Source organism: Bombina bombina, chromosome 7 (assembly GCF_027579735.1).
Source record: "Bombina bombina isolate aBomBom1 chromosome 7, aBomBom1.pri, whole genome shotgun sequence".
Taxonomy (NCBI): domain Eukaryota; kingdom Metazoa; phylum Chordata; class Amphibia; order Anura; family Bombinatoridae; genus Bombina; species Bombina bombina.
This window is the reverse complement of record NC_069505.1, coordinates 407,765,037-407,784,508: the sequence shown is the minus strand read 5'-3', so window position 1 is coordinate 407,784,508 and position 19,472 is coordinate 407,765,037.

Below are 19,472 nucleotides of genomic sequence, written 5' to 3'. Positions count from 1 at the left end.
AATAAAATGCAGGTGTCAGCGATAGCGGGGGCGGCAGATTAGGGGTTAATAAGTGTAAGGTTAGGGGTGTTTATACTCGGGGTTCATGTTAGGGTGTTAGGTGCAGACTTAGAAAGTGTTTCCCCATAGGAAACAATGGGGCTGCGTTGGGTGCTTAACGCTGCTTTTTTGCAGGTGTTAGGTTTTTTTTCATCCCAAATTGCCCCATTGTTTCCTATGGGGGAATCGTGCACGAGCACGTTTTGACAGCTTACCGCTACCGTAAGCAACACTGGTATTGAGGGTTGAAGTGGCGGTAAATTCGGCTCAACGCACCCTTTTTGGAGCCTAACGCAGCCCTTCAGACAACTCTAAATACCAGTGTTGTTTGGAAGCAGCGGTAGGAAAAAAAAGCTGCGTTAGCTACGCGGGTCTTTACAGACAAAACTCTAAATCTAGGCCTTTGTGTTGAAAAGGAATTTTAAAAGCCTGTGATAAGAGGCAGCCGTCAAGGGCTTAGAAATTAGCACATGAGCCTACCTAGGTTTAGTTTCAACTAAGAATACTAAGAGAAAAAAGCAAATTTGATGTTAAAAGTAAATTGGACTGTCCCTTTAATCACATGCTTTTTTATTTGCTTTTCACAACAAGAGACTGCTAGTTCATGTGGGCCATATAGATAACATTGTGCTCATGCCCGTGGGTTGTGGATGACACTGCACTAATTGGCTAAAATGCAAGTCAATAGATAATAAATAAAAATACATGTGATCAGGGGGCTATCAAAAGAGGCTTAGATATAAACACATAAATATATATGTATATAGTCATATAAATATTTTATTTTGCTCCCATTGGAGCCTATGGAACCGTGCATCTTTACTTCCCATTCCCCAATATTTTTTTTTAAACAACACAAAGCAGTTTTAAGGGGATGTGGGTTGTTAAAAAAACGGCAATGAAAGTGCCTTTACATAGACGTGAATGGGAGAGGCTGTGTTTTTACTATAAATATATATGCTTATATACATATATGTTTATGTAAATATAAATACATATAAACACATAAATATATATGCTTATATACATGTTTATGTAAATATAAATACATATAAACACATAAATATATATGCTTATATACATGTTTATGTAAATATAAATACATATAAACACATAAATATATATGCTTATATACATGTTTATGTAAATATAAATACGTATAAACACATAAATATATATGCTTATATACATGTTTATGTAAATATAAATACATATAAACACATAAATATATATGCTTATATACATGTTTATGTAAATATAAATACATATAAACACATAAATATATATGCTTATATACATGTTTATGTAAATATAAATACGTATAAACACATAAATATATATGCTTATATACATGTTTATGTAAATATAAATACATATAAACACATAAATATTTATGCTTATATACATGTTTATGTAAATATAAATACATATAAACACATAAATATATATGCTTATATACATGTTTATGTAAATATAAATACATATAAACACACATATATATATATGCTTATATACATGTTTATGTAAATATAAATACATATAAACAAATAAATATATATGCTTATATACATGTTTATGTAAATATAAATACATATAAACACATAAATATATATGCTTATATACATGTTTATGTAAATATAAATACATATAAACACATAAATATTTATGCTTATATACATGTTTATGTAAATATAAATACATATAAACACATACATATATATGCTTATATACATGTTTATGTAAATGTAAATACATAAACACATAAATTTATATGCTTATATAAATGTTTATGTAAATATAAATACATATAAACACATAAATATATATGCCTATATACATGTTTATGTAAATATAAATACATATAAACACATAAATATATATGCTTATATACATGTTTATGTAAATATAAATACATATAAACACATAAATTGATATGCTTATATAAATGTTTATGTAAATATAAATACATATAAACACATAAATATATATGCCTATATACATGTTTATGTAAATATAAATACATATAAACACATAAATATATATGCTTATATACATGTTTATGTAAATATAAATACATATAAACACATAAATATATATGCTTATATAAATGTTTATGTAAATATAAATACATATAAACACATAAATATATATGCTTATATACATGTTTATGTAAATATAAATACATATAAACACATAAATATATATGCTTATATACATGTTTATGTAAATATAAATACATATAAACACATAAATATATATGCTTATATACATATATGTTTATGTAAATATAAATACATATGAACGCATAAATATATATGCTTATATACATGTTTATGTAAATATAAATACATATAAACACAAATATATATGTATATATTCATATACATATATATTTTTATTTTGCTCCCATTGGAGCCTATGGAAGTGTGCTCTTGTGAGCACAAGGCTTCCAGGCAATGCAAATGCGAGGTTCTGTTCGCATTGCGCCTGACTTGTAATACCAGCACACATTTGCGTTCCCTGGTATTACTGAGTGTAGAGCAAATATCACACTCGCGAAAGTGCAATTTTGCGCTCCCCTCATAATCTTCTAGGCCAAAGACTACAACAGGAAAACGGAAAAATGGCTAGTAACTCTGCTTCAACTAAACTTTTTTATATGCGGATCTGACGAACTAGAACTATCAGTTTTTGAAATTCAAGATGAAGATGTCGTTAATAAGAGCAGCTACATGGAAGTGTGTAATGATGCCAGACCGGCAGAACCCATGGATGAGTGGATAGAGAAAGATCAGAGCACTGTCTCCCTTTGCACAGACGATGATCAAATCATACATATATGCAACTGTTAAACCGCTAATGGCACGTAGGAAGAACTACTAAAGCTACATGAAAGCGCTAATCTCAGCAATACATTTTACTTAATTAGAAAGCTTTACCAGACCCAGCTGATGAAAGACCAGGATATGCAGGATTTTATAAGGCAAACCTTAGCAATGGTTGAACGACTAAGAGGTGTAGGGGAAGAAATAAAAGACTTTCATGTTGCAGCACTGTTACTTTGTGGTTTACCTGAAAGTAAAGAAAACTTGATAGACGTCCAGATGATGAACTGACATTGGAACAGTCAGCTTGTGGATGACTACAAGCTTAGAACAGAGAGCATTAATTGTGAAAGTGCTTCTAATACAGTCTGCATTAAAGGGACATGAAACCCAAAATGTTTATTTCATGAATCAGATAGAAAATACAATTTTAAACAACTTATCAATTAACTTCTATTATCAAATGTGCTTCATTCTCTTTTTATCCTTTGCTGAAAGAGCAGCAGTACACAAATGGGAACTAGCTGAACATATCTAGCAAGCCAATAAAAAGAGACAAATATGTGTAGCCACCAATCACCAGCTAGCTTGCAGTAGTTAAAGGGACAGTCTACTCCAGATTTTGTTTTTGTTTAAAAAGATAGATAATCTCTTTATTACCCATTCCCTAGTTTTGCATAACCAGCACAGTTATAATAATATACTTTTACCTCTGTGATTACCTTGAATCTAAGACTCTGCAGACTGCCCCCTTATCTCAGTTCTTTTGACAGATTAGCATTTTAGCCAATCAGTGCTGACTCATAAATAACTCCAGGGACGTGAGCACGTTATCTGTATGACACACATGAACTAGCAGTGTATAACTGTTAAAAACTGTCAGAATGCACTGAGATAAGAGGCGGCCTTCAAGGGCTTAGAAAATAACATATAAGCCTTACCTTTCAACAAAGAATACCAAAAGAACAAACCAAATATGATGATAAAAGTAAATTGGAAAGTTGCTTAAAATAGCATGCCCTATCTGAATTATGAAAATTTAATTTTGACTAGCCTGTCCTTTAAGAATATGTACATATTATTTTTCAGCAAAGGATATCAAGAGAATAAAGCAACTTTAAAAAAAAAAGTGAATTTAAAAGTGTCTTAAAGTTACATGTTCTATCTGCATCAGGTAAGTTTAGTTTTGACTTTCTATTCCCTTTAAAGACAAAAATAGAAATAAACATTAATATGCAGCTAGAAACACGTGAAAGCTTTGTGTGCAAGAAACCAGGTCACTTAAAGGCAGATTGCAGAATCTGGAAAGCTAGAATAGAAAAACAAGGTCAATGACAAAATGACAAAAGTGTGAAGGAAGAAATAAATGTTTTGACACTGAATATATTTTTAATCCAAATGTTGCTTGCACCTCATCTTTGCGTGCATGGTGTGGTTATTCAGGAGCTATGAGTCACATGACCATGACAGAAATTTCTTCACTCAAGAAAATCACTACAGCTAATGGGCAATTAATGGAATCAGAAGGAATAGGAGGCAATTTCTTTACTGTCCTATCTTCCAAAGTTTTACCAGAAAGATACCCATGTAAAATGATCTGTACGTGTCTGCTCTTTTGTCAGTAAAGAAGCTTACAGGGCAATGTAGTGACCTTCCAAGGTGACAGTTTTGTCATCACAAAAGGGGATTGCTTATTTGCAAAGGCTAAAATCACAGATTAACTGTGTCAGCTGAACTGCAGTGAAGTGGTTAATACTGCCAAAGACGAAAAACATTCAAACTGCATCCGCTTGCCACAGACGACTTGGGCACAGAAGTCCTGACAAAATAAAGAAGATATTTGAGAACGACAAGTGCAAGTGGTATAAAAATGAATCCATGTAATCAAATGATGAAATGTACTAGTTGTATTAAAGGAAAAATGACAAGAAAAGCTTTTCCAAAGCAGAGCAACAGCAGAGATCTGAAACCGCTGGACTTAATTCATTCAGATCTTTGTGGCCCAATGAATAGCTTGACTCTGGGAAAGAAAAGGTATTTTCTCACTTTCATTGATGACTATTCCAGGTATAAAAGACTGTGCGCTAGATTACAAGAGGAGCACAATCATTTGCGCCATAGCGATAAGCGGTATGCGCTCATCGGGCATACCGCTCAAAGTTGAGTGTAAATGCAATCGCATGAGTGCAATCGTGATTTACAATAGAATCATTACTGCAATTTCAGAGCTGTGGTTAACTGTTTAGCGAAAATAAAAAGTTGCATAAAACACTTCAAAAATACATTATAAAGTACAACTACACTTAAAATAACACTGTCTGATAAAAATTATTACAAAACATATTGCACATAAAAGTTATAGGGGCTCAAAGATATGAGATGTCGAGTGTTAAAAAAAAAAAAAAGCCACCAAAGTCTTTAACATATAGATACATACATATACGTCTGTAATGATGTATATGTATGTGTATATATATATATATATATATATATATATATATATGTCTATATATGTGTACACTCAAAATAAAACAGTCTCCTAATAGATGACGTACTCTACCTTTGTCTTTCATGAGTCTGTGAGTTTGTTTTACTTTTAACGTATATCAAATAAACTTCTACAGTGTTTTTATATATATATATATAAGGCTTGTGCGTGGTGATTTTGCCTTTATCAACAAAAGTTTACCAAAGAGCACCTCTACGGTCACATTTACCTATTAGGAGACTGTTTTATTTTGAGTGTATCTACTACAGACTACTACAGCTTGGTGATCCGGCTATCTGCATTTTTGGATCTCTGTGTGTGAAGTTTGCTTCACACTGGTAGGACGACAGCGTTCACTCTCCTTGAGGATTAAAGGTAACCAGCATCGCACCTCCACTTTTCTCTATTTATATATGTGTACATATGTATTTATGTATTTATTTATGTATTTACAGACATATATACACACATATAAAACATTAATATATATGTACACATATACAGACATATATATAAGTGCATTGGAGCCCTTTGCAGTTAAGTAGAGGAAAACATGTAAAAACATATTAGTGCGCTATTCATTTTTCATAAAATATTTAACTATGTATTTACTGTAAATAGTCCAATGTTCTGTACATAGCAGAATATGTTATTTGTATTTTTCTTTGTATTTTTTAATAGATATTCCTATATATATCTGTATATATCTATACCTAGGATTAGTACTAAAAAGAATATGTGATGGTGTTTGCGCGAGAGTGGGGTGTTTTTCTCCATTGACTTCTATTGGGGAATATGCAAACGTGCACTCGATATCCTTAGTAAGGATTTTTGTGCTAGTCGAGTTACCGCTAGAGCAAAAACCTTTTACTTTTAACTTGTAATACCGGGGCAACCCAACTACAAAAATCTTAATTCTAGCTGAGTTATCGCTATAACGGAAACACAAAATACAGCTCCACTTCTAATCTTGCCCTGTATCTGTTACACAACAAATATGAAGTACCGGAGAAACTTGAACAGTATCTGGCTGAAGTCAGCAACAAATTTGCTAAAATACTATGCGTTGCTTACAGACCATGGAACTGAATATTCAAGTTGTCCCATACAAGCCATTTTCAGAGCATAGAACTATGTTCCAGACAACCATACCATACAACCCAGAACAAAACTGGGTTGCAGAGAGTATGAACCGTATTCTATGTGAGAGTAGATGCTGCTATTTCAACCACATCCCGGGGAGGGGCAATTAAGACAGCATTCTATCTCAAAAATCGCTTGCCAGGAAAAGCAACCGAGAAAACCCTATAAGAAATGTGGAACTTGAGCCATATACTGTTCAAGTTTCTCCGGTACCTACAGTACGGTATATATGTGATACAGCCAGAAAGATATGTGACAAATGGAGAAGAACATCTTGTGTGCAAATTGCAAAATTCACCCTACGGACTTAAGTTCTGCTAGATGAAGGATTCACACGAGTAGAGCTGATCCATGACTATATTCAAAATGTGTAGATTCTGAATATGTACTCTGTGTAGATGACTTAATGCTTGGTCACAAAAGGAATAAGGAAATTACAAAGTTGACAGCAATGCTCAAGCAGCACTTTGAGACTAAAGACCTAGGCAAAGTGACGTGATACCTAGGAATCAGCATACAGCGTGAGGAGGGCGGCAACTTCCTGTTGAACCAGAGATCTAAAATTGATGCAGTTTTTCAGCAGTTTAGCATGACCAAAGCCAAAGAAGCGAGCATTCCCATGGACACAGCATATCTACAGTTGGATGGAGACTGAGATCTTCTTCCTACTAATGATCAGTACAAACAACAGTGGGGGGCACTGCAATATATTGCAACCACTACACATCCAGACATCATAACTGCCATGTTGATTCTCTCTAGACACGTAAGTGAACCACGTCAAGGAGACTGAACCTCTATCAAGAGAGTCATAACGCATCTCGAACTGATGACAAACTTGAATCTAAAACTGTCTGCAACTGGTGACGAACCTCATAGTTTATGTGATTGGGCAGGTGACCTCAATATTCACAAATCTACAAGATGTTACTTGTTCAAATTAGGAAACAGTCCTATATCTTAGTCCAGCAAGAAGCATATCTCAGTGGCTTTGTCTACTACAGAGGCAGGGTACATCACTGCTGCCTATGCCAGTCAAGAAGTTGTTTGGTTGCGACAATTGCTTGAAGAACTTGAAGAACCAATGTCCCAGCCTACAGCCTTATATGAGGACAATCAATGAGAAGATCAAAACAATGACCAAGAATATTGATATTGTTACATTCATGATTTGGTTAAACAAAATGTAATTGTGCTTATATACCATGATATTGATAGCATGATTGCTGATGCTATTATTATTATCATTTATTTATAAAGCGCCAGCAGATTACGCAGCACTATACAAAGAATAAAAACATTACAGGGATACAGTAATACACAAACAAGTACAGTAGGGGTAAATAACGCTTGTAGGGGCAATAATTGAGTTATACAGAAGGAGATGAATGCCCTGCCCTTGAGCACAATCAGTAGTAGTTCACCTAAATACAAAGTGGCCTACAGGTAGAGAGGCTCTCAAGCTTACAATCTAAAGAAGAGGGAATGGACACAGAAGGTGAGGGAGAAGAAAAGTAAGTCTGATATAAGGCAGTGTGAACTGAGAGTGAGTGATGACATAGGGGAAACAAAGTGTATGGTGACTGAGCAAAAGAGGTTTGGAATAGTGTAAAAGAATGTGATACAAAGGCTGTGAGTCTGAAGTGGTTTCACAAAGCCTCTCACAAAAAGCAGATTTGTAGAACAAAGATCCAAAAATAGATTAGCATTATGAGTAGTTGTTGAGTGTTGTTGAGTATATATAGTCTATGTATTACATACTGTTCCATCAGTAGGTGGCAAATGTGTTCAGTTCACTGTACTTGTATCTTCTTGTTGTCTTGATAAAAAATTTGCGACTGTGGACGCTTTATCTGTAGTGTTTAAAGAATTCTAATAATAAGCTTGTAAGAAGCGCGTGAAACGTTTGAATAATAATTATTTGTTAGCAAACTCCGCCCACAGCTTTCATCTTGTCCAGTTAGCTGTTTTCCTGTATGATATTTTAGCAGTGCACGTTTAATATTTTTCAGTTAGCTATTTTAAATTGCACATGCACAAATCAGCATGTGCAAGAAGGAAAACAAATTCACAAGTTGATTGTGACTGGAGAAACGTAATATACCGTAATATACCGAAATATACCTGCGATAGGTGGGCGGAGCTTGGCGGCCATATGATGAATATTTATATGTTTCATGTACTTCTTACAAGCTTATAGATGTGGGACCAGTTGCAGGATGCTTCACTTGTATGTAACAATAAGTAATCAAAATTATGTATTAGGTCTAGACTGTCCCTTTAACATATAGTTAATGCCAGCTCCAGAACAGCAATTCACTACTAGGTGCTGGCTAAGCACATCTGATGAGCCAATGACAAGAGAAATGTGTGTGCATCCACCAATCAGCAACAAGTTTCTAGAAGAATGTTGCCGTTCCTGAGCCTACCTAGGTATGCTTTTCAACATAGGATACCCAGAAAACAAAGGAAATGTGATAATAGAAATACACTGACAAGGCTCTTAAAGTTGTGTGCTCTATCTGAACAATATTGTTTAATTTTGACTTTTGTGTTTGCTTAAAGTAATATGAAATCTTTTCATGATTCAGATAGAGCCTGTAGTTTTAGACAACTTTCTAATTAATAAAAAAATTCTCTTAGTATCTTTTGTTGAAAAGCAGGGATTTAAGCTCAGGAGCGTGCACGTGAGAACTATATATGGCAGCAGTTCTGAAAGAATGTTATCCATTTGCAAGAGTAAATTACCTGTCATGTAGTGCTCCAGACACCTACCTATGTATCTCTTCAACAAAGAATACCATAAGAACAAAGCAAATTTGATAACAGAAGTAAATTGAAAACTTTTTTAAAAATTGTCTGCTCTGTCTGAATTAAAAAAGAACATTTTTAGATTTCATGTCCCTTTAAACCCAATAAGTGAGACTGAGGACCTCTGAGTCAAATTTAACACCCCTTAGAATGTCACATAAGTGTCAGTGTCCTGCAAAGCAGCATTGTGATCACCCAGACAGGCGGTCCATGTGCAGTCCTAGGCACCTGCCTAATTTACATCACAAAAACAAACAGTCACCAAGATCCCAGTACCATATTTTCCTTTTTTTTCTAAATATTATACACTGAATATGGGGGGGGAAATCATTAAACGTGACACCATGAGAGCTAATTTTATCTGTTGCAGAGGTGGATATAGTGAGTGTAAATGATAATATATTACAAGCCTATTTCTATTTAATCTATATAATTGTGAAAGGATGTATGGGAAACTCATAGCACAGGATTCCAGCGTATCCACTAATAAGTAATTGTCTTAATTGCACTATAATACAGCTTTAGGTGTGGGAGCCAAACAGCTGGGTGTGACAGGAGGCTGCTGGGATTTTTTTACATTTCAGTGCCAAACCCATTGTGGGATGCAACTCCAGCGGATACAATCTTCTTTTATTATTCTTTTAATTGACAAGGAACTGCACGTTCACTATGCAGCAACCTTTGTCCTTATTTGTGAATAAACACAGAGTTGAACAATTTACAAACTACTTTATTTTACTGGAAGTTAATTTCCTGTGCTTTCTACTATACTAGGGGTTCATTTGTGAAATCCTACAGTAAGTCAGCATCTTGCAAGGAATTTTACAAGCAACTTGGTTTAACCAAAAAGCTCATAAGCAGTATATGGAGAAGATACGTGTAAGAGTATCATAAATATAAGTATATATACATATATGTTTACAGGGAACACGCAGTTTCTTTAGAACGCACTGTAAAGGCAATTTTCAGTGACATTTTTTTCTAATGGGTGAATGTACGCTCAACTGAGTAATATCAGTGCACACAAATATGCGCTGGTATTACAAGTGAGGTGCAATGCAAACGCAACCTCGCTTCCATAGGCCCCAATGGGAGCCTCATTCTCATGCCGTCAGACACTGCATGAGAACTAGCGCAGCGAAAGGTGTAAGTCGCGAAGCGATAGACATCAAATATTAATATATTAACACATAAATATATATTTACTGAAAGCACACAGTCCCCATAGACCACAATATAAGGTGCCGTTTTTTTTTTCTAACACACCACACCCATCACTTTTAACCCTTTATAAATGCTTAATGCAGTTATTTAAAAAAAAAAATAAAGTTGCTTATTTTAATTTTATTTTTTAGTAAAACAAAAACAACACTTAATTTTGGGGGCAATTGGGATCTGATCTCTGGTTAATTTTATGAGCACTAATTGCTACCACGAGCCCGGTTATTACTACCACCATTACAAGTGGCTGGTTATTGCTACCACAGGCTCGTGGTAGCAATTAGTGCTCATAAAATTAACCAGAGATCGGACTTCCGGTGGGCGGCCGCTGAGGGAAGACGCAAGACTGGTGAGCTCCGTAACTTCTCAGCTCACAGTCCAAGCCTTTTCACACTAACCTGGCCAAAAAGCTGCAAAACCTTGGCAGGGAAACTCTCTATACCTGCCCGGACCTGATGCATAAGGAGCAAATTAGACCCGCTCCCTCACCGGAAGGAAAAAGAAATAATTCACCCAGAAGCCGGACAACAGAAACGGCGAACAGAGAGGCTAATATACCGCATAGCGGAGAGAAGAAGGAGAGGGGTCACCCCTGGTGTAGCCAGTCTGAGGGGTTAAAGTACTCGAAGCTAGGAGTCGGAAGCACACAGGGAGAACCGCAGTTGGTGAGTCGCATGGTGGAGCTGCGGCCGCCATCTTGATTCTCATTAATCCTGTGTGGCGTCTCGAACACTAGTAACAGAAGGGCCATACAGGTACTGACTTACAACCCAGTAACAATAGCTGTGAGGCACATGAAGAGAACCCTTAGACATCATTGTTAGTTTTATTTGACTGAAAAGACATTACGCAACTTAACATTGTCCTTGGCCGCAGCCACACGTGACTTTCAATGCACAGACTGCTACAACGATCAATAAACAAAGTCTTTGCAAACATTAAGTAAGGTGCTGATACCCTTCCCGGAATATCTCCAGGCATATAGCTCCACTAAAGGCTGGCTAAGAAATGCGGGCACTGTCTGAGACCTCTGTAGTGAGGGGAGACGCTAATTGAGAGCCAAACATGAAAAAGTAACTACACAGTACATGGAGCCCCCTTACAAACTGCAAACATATATTCGCTGGATAAGTGCTCCAATGATTAACTCATGAGAACGTGATTATCTGTACATACCATCAAGAATACAAGACCTCAATCTCTCCTTTTGTTCTTGTTTTTGTTTACTGGAAGTGGAGACACATTCTCTGAAAAGTGTATGCAGAAATACTACTCTACTTTTGTTAAAACCACCTGCACCATGTCAAATAGACAAAAGAACCAAGAAAGGAAAACCAAGGCTGCAGTGGAAGTACACGCTGCAGAAAAAGAAAGCATGGCTACAGATCTTGCAGAGGAGACCCTGACAGATACCCACCCCATTGTTGCCCAGATCTCTGCTCTGTTCCTCCCCAAAATAGAGCAGTTACAGACGGGTATGGACTCATTGTCATCTGACTTTAAGACCTTCTCTTCCAGACTACAACATGTTGAGCAGAGGGTAGGTGATGGAGAAATCCTACAAAGAGAAAGCTCTACAAAGATAGCAGCACTGGAAGCCCAAAACAAAACATTACTTGACAAGGTCGATGACCTGGAAAATCGCTCACGACGCAACAATCTGCGCATTGTTGGCTTGCCAGAATCGGTGCCCAGTACAGATTTAATTGAATTTGCTGAACGAACCTTACCTACTCTGCTACAATTGAAGCCTGAAGACATACTGTGTGTTGTAGAAAGAGCCCATAGAGTGGGTAACATCAATCAAGATCAGAAAAGCACGAGAGGGCCCCGCCAAGTTATGATCCGATACCTCAACTTTAAAGATAAGATTCTACTTCTTAGAGCATACCGCCAGAACTCTCCCTTAACCTTTGAGGGGAAAAAATCCTGATCTTCCAAGATTATTCTGCGGAAATCTCCAGGAGAAGAAGGGAATTCTCACCATATTGCAAATCATTTATGGAGGCTGGCCGTCCCTTCTCGTTGTTGTTCCCAGCGAAACTCAGACTCCAGACCCAACAAGGAGTTAAATTCTTTGAAGATCCTAGGCACCTCCAGAAATATCTAAGGCAGGAGCAAGAACTCACAGCTAGAGACACCTGAAGGAGAGAAGTTCAGTTCTAGGATACAATTACAAAACTCGGGACATTTGTTCTCTCACGCATGCTGTGGGATAAAGAAGGGAATTAATCCTCAAAAGTCCAAGTGTTGTATATTAAATCTTGCTTAGATTGGGTTTGTATTTGTGAAAAGTTAATGGACTCTGCTACTGTTATGCTTGAAACATATACTGGAACATGCTTTAGCTGACCTGTCGCTTTAAACAAATACTCTAGGTCAGATAACACTAGCTATATCTGTGGGGGGGTCTGTCTTTATATTACTCACGAGGTAAAAGGCTCCATTACGCATAGGTTAGAAGACATACACCTAAAAGCAATCTAGTTAACCCCCTTAAAGGGGTACTCCGAAACAGATCATAGATAAATAAGAGTTAGCACCCTATTGATATAAGCACCTCAAAAACCCGGGGAGGCAACTTTACTCTTTAGCTGGGGGGTATGTTCCCTAGCTGCTATCACTTAGTAAAGGTCCATCCTTTAGCCAGACACTACCCGAAGGGGGAAAAAGGAAGCAATACACTGCAGCCTGGTTCTCTTAGTACTTCAGCTTTATAGAACTTTAGCCACAAAATCTAGTTCTTAGGGGGGGGCGTACTGTACACAAAAATAACAATAATATAAACACCAACAAGGTGTGGAGAAGAAAAAAGATTAGTTTGTTTATCTGATTAATTTACGATGTTTGTTCATATTTGTTATTTTCATTGTTTACTAAATGTTTTTTTATCTAGCCGACAGGATGCTCACCTCTCTCCCGAAGGCCCAGCGAAGGGAAAAGTTAGTTGTAGCCGACAAAGCACGCTCATAAAACCCACGAGACTTCCAAGGTATTTCAATGCTATCACAACCCAGCACTCTACAACATCGTACACATTAACACTTCAAACATAAAAAACGACACTATGCTGAATAGTCATTTATCTGTAGTGAGTTGGAACGTAGGAGGCATCACCTCCCCGCAGAAGCGTAAATCAATACTACGTTATCTACACTCCAGAAAAACCGACATTGCCATCCTGGAAGAGACACACCTATTGCAGCTAGAACACCAGAAATTGAAACAGAGCTGGGTGGGGGAGGTTATCTACACACCATATGAGCAGAGGAGAGCTAGGGGAGTGGCAATACTATTTAGGAAAAATCTACAATACACCATTGGCAAAACACGAACAGATCAGGAAGGAAGGTACATCATGATACAGCTAGAAGTTGGTGGGCTTGCTTTTACATTGGTCGGAATCTATGGACCACAGACCCAAAAACAACTATTCTTGAGGACATTGCACACAGAAATCATGAACTTCACCACTTCTCCCCTTATTATTGGAGGGGACTTTAATATTGCCCCACAGGTCCCCGCTGATAGATTTGCTAACCCTGACAAAAACACCCCCTCGTCTAAAAGAGTATTGAACTCCAAAAAGGAATCACTGATGATACGCACACTAGCGAGGTCATTGAACTTGCAAGATGTGTGGAGAGCCAAATACCCGGAAAATAGGGAATACACATGCATGTCAATAGCAAAAGATACCCTTTCAAGACTAGATTATTTCTTAATTTCCTCAAGTTTATGCCCGAGAGTGGTGGAAGCAGCCATAGACCCTATAACAATCTCGGACCACGCCCCTATAGCAGTAAAAGTCCACGTAGAGAGCTCTGCCCGCAAAACTAACAAATGGGTCTTCCCATCTTATCTATATAGGGATCCAAACTTTTATAGACATATTCTGGGGGAATGGCACACCTATGTGAATCTTAATAGGGCTCATGTTGAGGACCCCCTCCTATTTTGGGAGGCAGCCAAAGCTGTATTGAGAGGGACTATCTCGGCCTACGCCACATCCATTAGAAGACAAAGCAAACAAAAAACAGAACAGCTTCTGACACGCCTATTAAATGCGAGAAACAAATACCTCAGAAACCCCAATACCGTAAACTTACATAAATACAAAGAGGCCAAAACACTTAGAGATAACTACATAATACAACAATCCAATAAGGCCCACGCCAAAACGCAAGCCAGATACTATAGGTTTGGAGGTAAAACTGGGAAGTTATTAGCCAGAGTCACTAAACTGACTAAGAAACGGAGCTCAGTTTTAGCAATAAAACAGGGAGACGTGATACTTAACAAAGAGACTGACATCCAGGAGGCCTTCACTGGTTTCTATAAAGATCTTTATTCCGCGCAACACATACATGACTCGGATAGGGACAGTTTTTGGACTCATATCCAGCTACCAAAGCTGGAACAGAACAAACTTGGAGAAATCAACTCCCCCATCACCCCAGAGGAAATAGTGGCCACAATCAAAGATTTAAAGCTGGAGAAATCCCCGGGCCCTGATGGGACCAGACATAGCAGAGGCTCTGGCGAAGTTGTTTAATGGATTGATGGAGGACACAGTGGTCCCCTCTGTTAGGTTTGCAGAAGCACACATTAGTATCATACCAAAAGAAGGACGTGACCCCCTTCTCACACAGTCTTACCGCCCTATCTCCCTGTTAAACCAGGACTACAAAATCTTGACAAAAATCCTTGCCAATAGACTGGCAAGAGTCTTGCCATCGCTCATCCACAGCGACCAGACAGGCTTTGTCAAGGGGAGATCCTCAGTCCTTAACATTAGGAGAGTCCAAACAGTCATTCAGTACTATTGGCAGATCTCACGGGATAAAGGGAAGAGAGAAAACCACAAAGAAGCAGCCTTACTACTAATCGATGCTGAAAAAGCCTTTCGATAAGGTTCTGTGGGATCATCTCTTTTATACTCTGGGGAAGATGGGAATAGAAGGTTCATTCGTAAAAGCAGTGTCCAATCTATATAGGATCCCCCAGGCATCGATTCTTGTAAACGGGATAGCCACACAGCCCTTTATGCTACACAGGGGTACGAGACAGGGTTGCCCCCTGTCTCCCCTCCTCTTTGACATTGCGATTGAACCCCTAGCCTGGGCAATCAGGGAACAGTTAGAGGGAATGCGATAGGTGAGACGCGTTCACACATCTCGTTATTTGCAGACGATATGGTTTTATTTTTACAAAACCCACGTAGTAACATTCCCCGACTAATGAAGTTAGTGACAGACTTTGGTAAGATCTCAGGTTACACGATTAACACAGACAAAACTGAACTAGTTTGGTTGTTATCCAAAGGAGATAGACACATTCCACAGTTTGATTTTAAAGTAGTAGAAGGGAACTTTAAATGTCTAGGTATAAATCTCAATACAGACCCACGAAAGTGGTATTCAATAAATTATGGCCCCTTGCTAGGACAGTTGAAAAATCTGCTTAAAACATGGTCTCCGCTCCCCTTGTCTACCTCGGGCAGAGTGGGCCTCATAAAAATGGTCTACTTTCCGAAGTTACTTTATTTCTTTCAGACTTTACCTTTTCTGCTCAAAAAGACAGATTTACGAGAGGTGATTCAGATGGTCCTTCAGTTTGTCTGGAACAATAAAAAACATAGGGTCAGCTACTCGAAACTCACAGCAACACGCGAAATGGGGGGACTGGCGTTGCCCAATTTTGAATTTTACAACTGGGCGGCCCAGTGCAAATTTGCCATTGATTGGATGACAGGGCAAGGTATATTCACAAACATTAAACTAGAAAACACACTGATCAAACCTTGGACATTGGAAATGATACCACATATGACACACTCGCAAGCGACTAAATACCTGATGGACATTGACTTACTGAACCACCCAGCGAGAGCCTGGAGACTGACTTGCAAACACCTGGGGGGGGGGGAGAATAGAGTAATATCTTACTTGCCCTGGGGGGGGGACCCCGAATTCCCGGCGGGTCTAACATCAGAAGCCTTCAGCCACTGGAGAAGGCTTGGATTATGCACGGTGGGCCAGACCCTACAGATAGGGGGGGAACACATGCAATCATTTGAGGAACTGAGGCAGCTATTCAGGCTTCCAAGAACACACCACTATGCTTATCTGCAGGCCAGGCACTACCACATAGCACTGCTTAGGGAGAACAAGGGAACAGATCAGTCGCAGATTGTGCACATTATACAACTAGCAGAACAGGGCAACACATCTATATCCCCACTCTATCGAACCTTGAACAAAGCAACAAACACATTATGCTTAAATAGAATAGCTGAGATCTGGAGATCCTTGCTGGATGAGGAAGTTTCCGATAAGGAGATAGAAAAGAGCATACTTAGAGTCAAGCGAGCCACTCTTTCGTCGGAGGTGAGGGAGTCACACTCTTACACGATAGTTACATAATGCCCAAGAAATACCAGAAATGGAAAACAAACAGGGACAATAAATGCCCAAAGTGCGGGAAGGAAGAGGCAGACATCAAACATATGACATGGAACTGCCCCAAGCTAGTTAAATTTTGGAAAATGACAACTTACTGGGCAAATAGGTGCATGAGCCTACATACTAGGGAACTTACAAATCTCAGAGGAGAGTGGAAATGGGACTAAAAAGGAGGCTATGAATGTAGGGAGTAGAGGTGGAGCATCCAAACTGGGCTAAGTTGGCTAAGTTACAGGAATTGTATTGTATTGTATTAATTGTATTGTACTATATGTTTGTTAAAAAAAGTGCCTTATGGGGGGATTGATTCAGGTTTCACAGGTCCAGTTAATACTCTTCAGTGGGAGTATATTTCTCATGGACATTCTCTGGACTTTTGATAAATGATAGTAATGGCTAGACCACTTTATGTTCTCGATTCTCACCCTTTTTTTTGAAATTCTGTAGTGTCTATTGTTTGCTGAATATGCGATGTATCATTCTCCTATATGTGGCACACAAAAATAAAGATATTTAAAAAAAAAAAAAATTAACCAGAGATCAGATCCCAATTGCCCCCAAAATGAAGTGTTGTTTTTGTTTTATTCAAAAATAAAATTAAAATAAGCAACTTTATCTTTTTTTAAAAAAAAATAAATGCGCTAAGCATTTATAAAGGGTTAAAAGTGATGGGTGTGTTAGAAAAAAAAACGGCACTTTATATTGCATGCAATAGATTAGCGCTCCACTTGTAATCAAGCCCATAATTTGTGTGGGACACTCACTGAAATCTGACTTACAATTGGGCTTAAATGTAGGTAGCAAAAAAGCTCAAAATTGTCTCAGCACTGGGGTGAAAAAAGCAGTGAAAGGGTTGAATAGGTGTGATTAACATTAGGTCAATTAACAGATACTGATAGCTATTTTACTTTGAGTAGGGATCCCAAAAAACAGTTCCAAAAGGAACTTACTTGATGATGGTGTTCATCAAGATTTTCTTGACAAATATACTGTTTATTGTTTTGTAGTTGAATGTCCTAGGAATGCCATTCCATCACCTCCCGAAAATACATAGGTCCATCATTAATGTACAAGGTAGGCTCATTGTTAGTGGCATTAGCTCTCTTTTTGAGCACATTTCACAATAGCTTGATACACTATTACAGCCTTTAGTTATGTCTTTATCCAGGTTTTTGAGAGATATTAAACATATTTTGAGATTGGTTGATTCTGTTTTGTGGAATGCATCATCAAGCTGTTTGACAGTTGATGTTACGGCTTTTTATTGTTCTAACCCTCACAAAATTGTTTTGAAAACAATTTGGTTATTTTTACCATAGTTTACTAATTATACTGTTCCTTTTCATAATTTTGTATTACGGATTGTTTCCTTTCTTCTTACTCACAATTAGATTGAGTTTGGGGGGGGGGGGTTGCTATCTTTAGAAGTGTGGGACTTCTATGGGGGCCAAGTATGTCCCCTCTTATGCCAACCTTTTTATCAGTTGGTGGGAGCTGTCCCACATTTATGGCGATAGCAACCCCTTTAAACAATACATTTCCTGGTGTAAGGGATACATTGATGATTTACTGTTTGGCATGGAAGTGAACAACAAGTATATGACTTCATGGAGTGGTTGAATTTGAATGAAGTTGGACTAAGATTTACTTTTGAATATCAGAAAGTATCCATTATTTTTCTGGATATTACATTGGTTGGATATAGGAATGTCAGGATTGCCTCTAGAGTATATTGCAAGCTAATCTCAGGCAATTCACTACTCCACGCCAAAATATGTCCCATACGCTGTTGGACAGTTTACACGTCTAAGACGTAACTGTTCTGATTTGGGAAATTATTTGGATGAAGTAGACCAATTAGCATTACGTTTAAAGGACAGGGGTTATTCTGAAAATTATATCTGAAAGAATTGACCAGAAGTAGACTCCAAAGATAGGAAGAATCTCTAAACATACAGAGCAAAGAGAAACACAAACTCTTCCTCTGCCTCCTTCTTTCTTCTTTGTATCTCTTTCTTTACTCCCTATCTGGGGGAGATGTGTATAATCCCTATTTATTCAGTTGTCTGACAAATTTGTACGTGGGCTCTGTTGGCTCACTTTCTATTCCCCCTCTTCTAGGGCCAAATAATGCCCGATACCTGTTTTTTTTTCTTTGTTTCAATATTGACTACTATGAGAATGTACACTTATGACACACCTATTTTACTATTTCTGATTATTCCAATATGTGCAATGTATACTTCTGTAAACCAAACATACTGTTATACTATGTTATATGATATGTTCTGATGTAATGCTACTCTAATATTAATGTACGGTGCATTTCTATTCAATAAAGAAAAAAATATTTATAAAAAAAAAAAAAAAAAAAAGAGAAACACAAAATATCAAGGAGTAACATTCGTCACTAATTTCAGTGCTCAATACACAGAGATTTGTAAAATTATTCATAAACATTTTTCAGTACTACGGTATGAT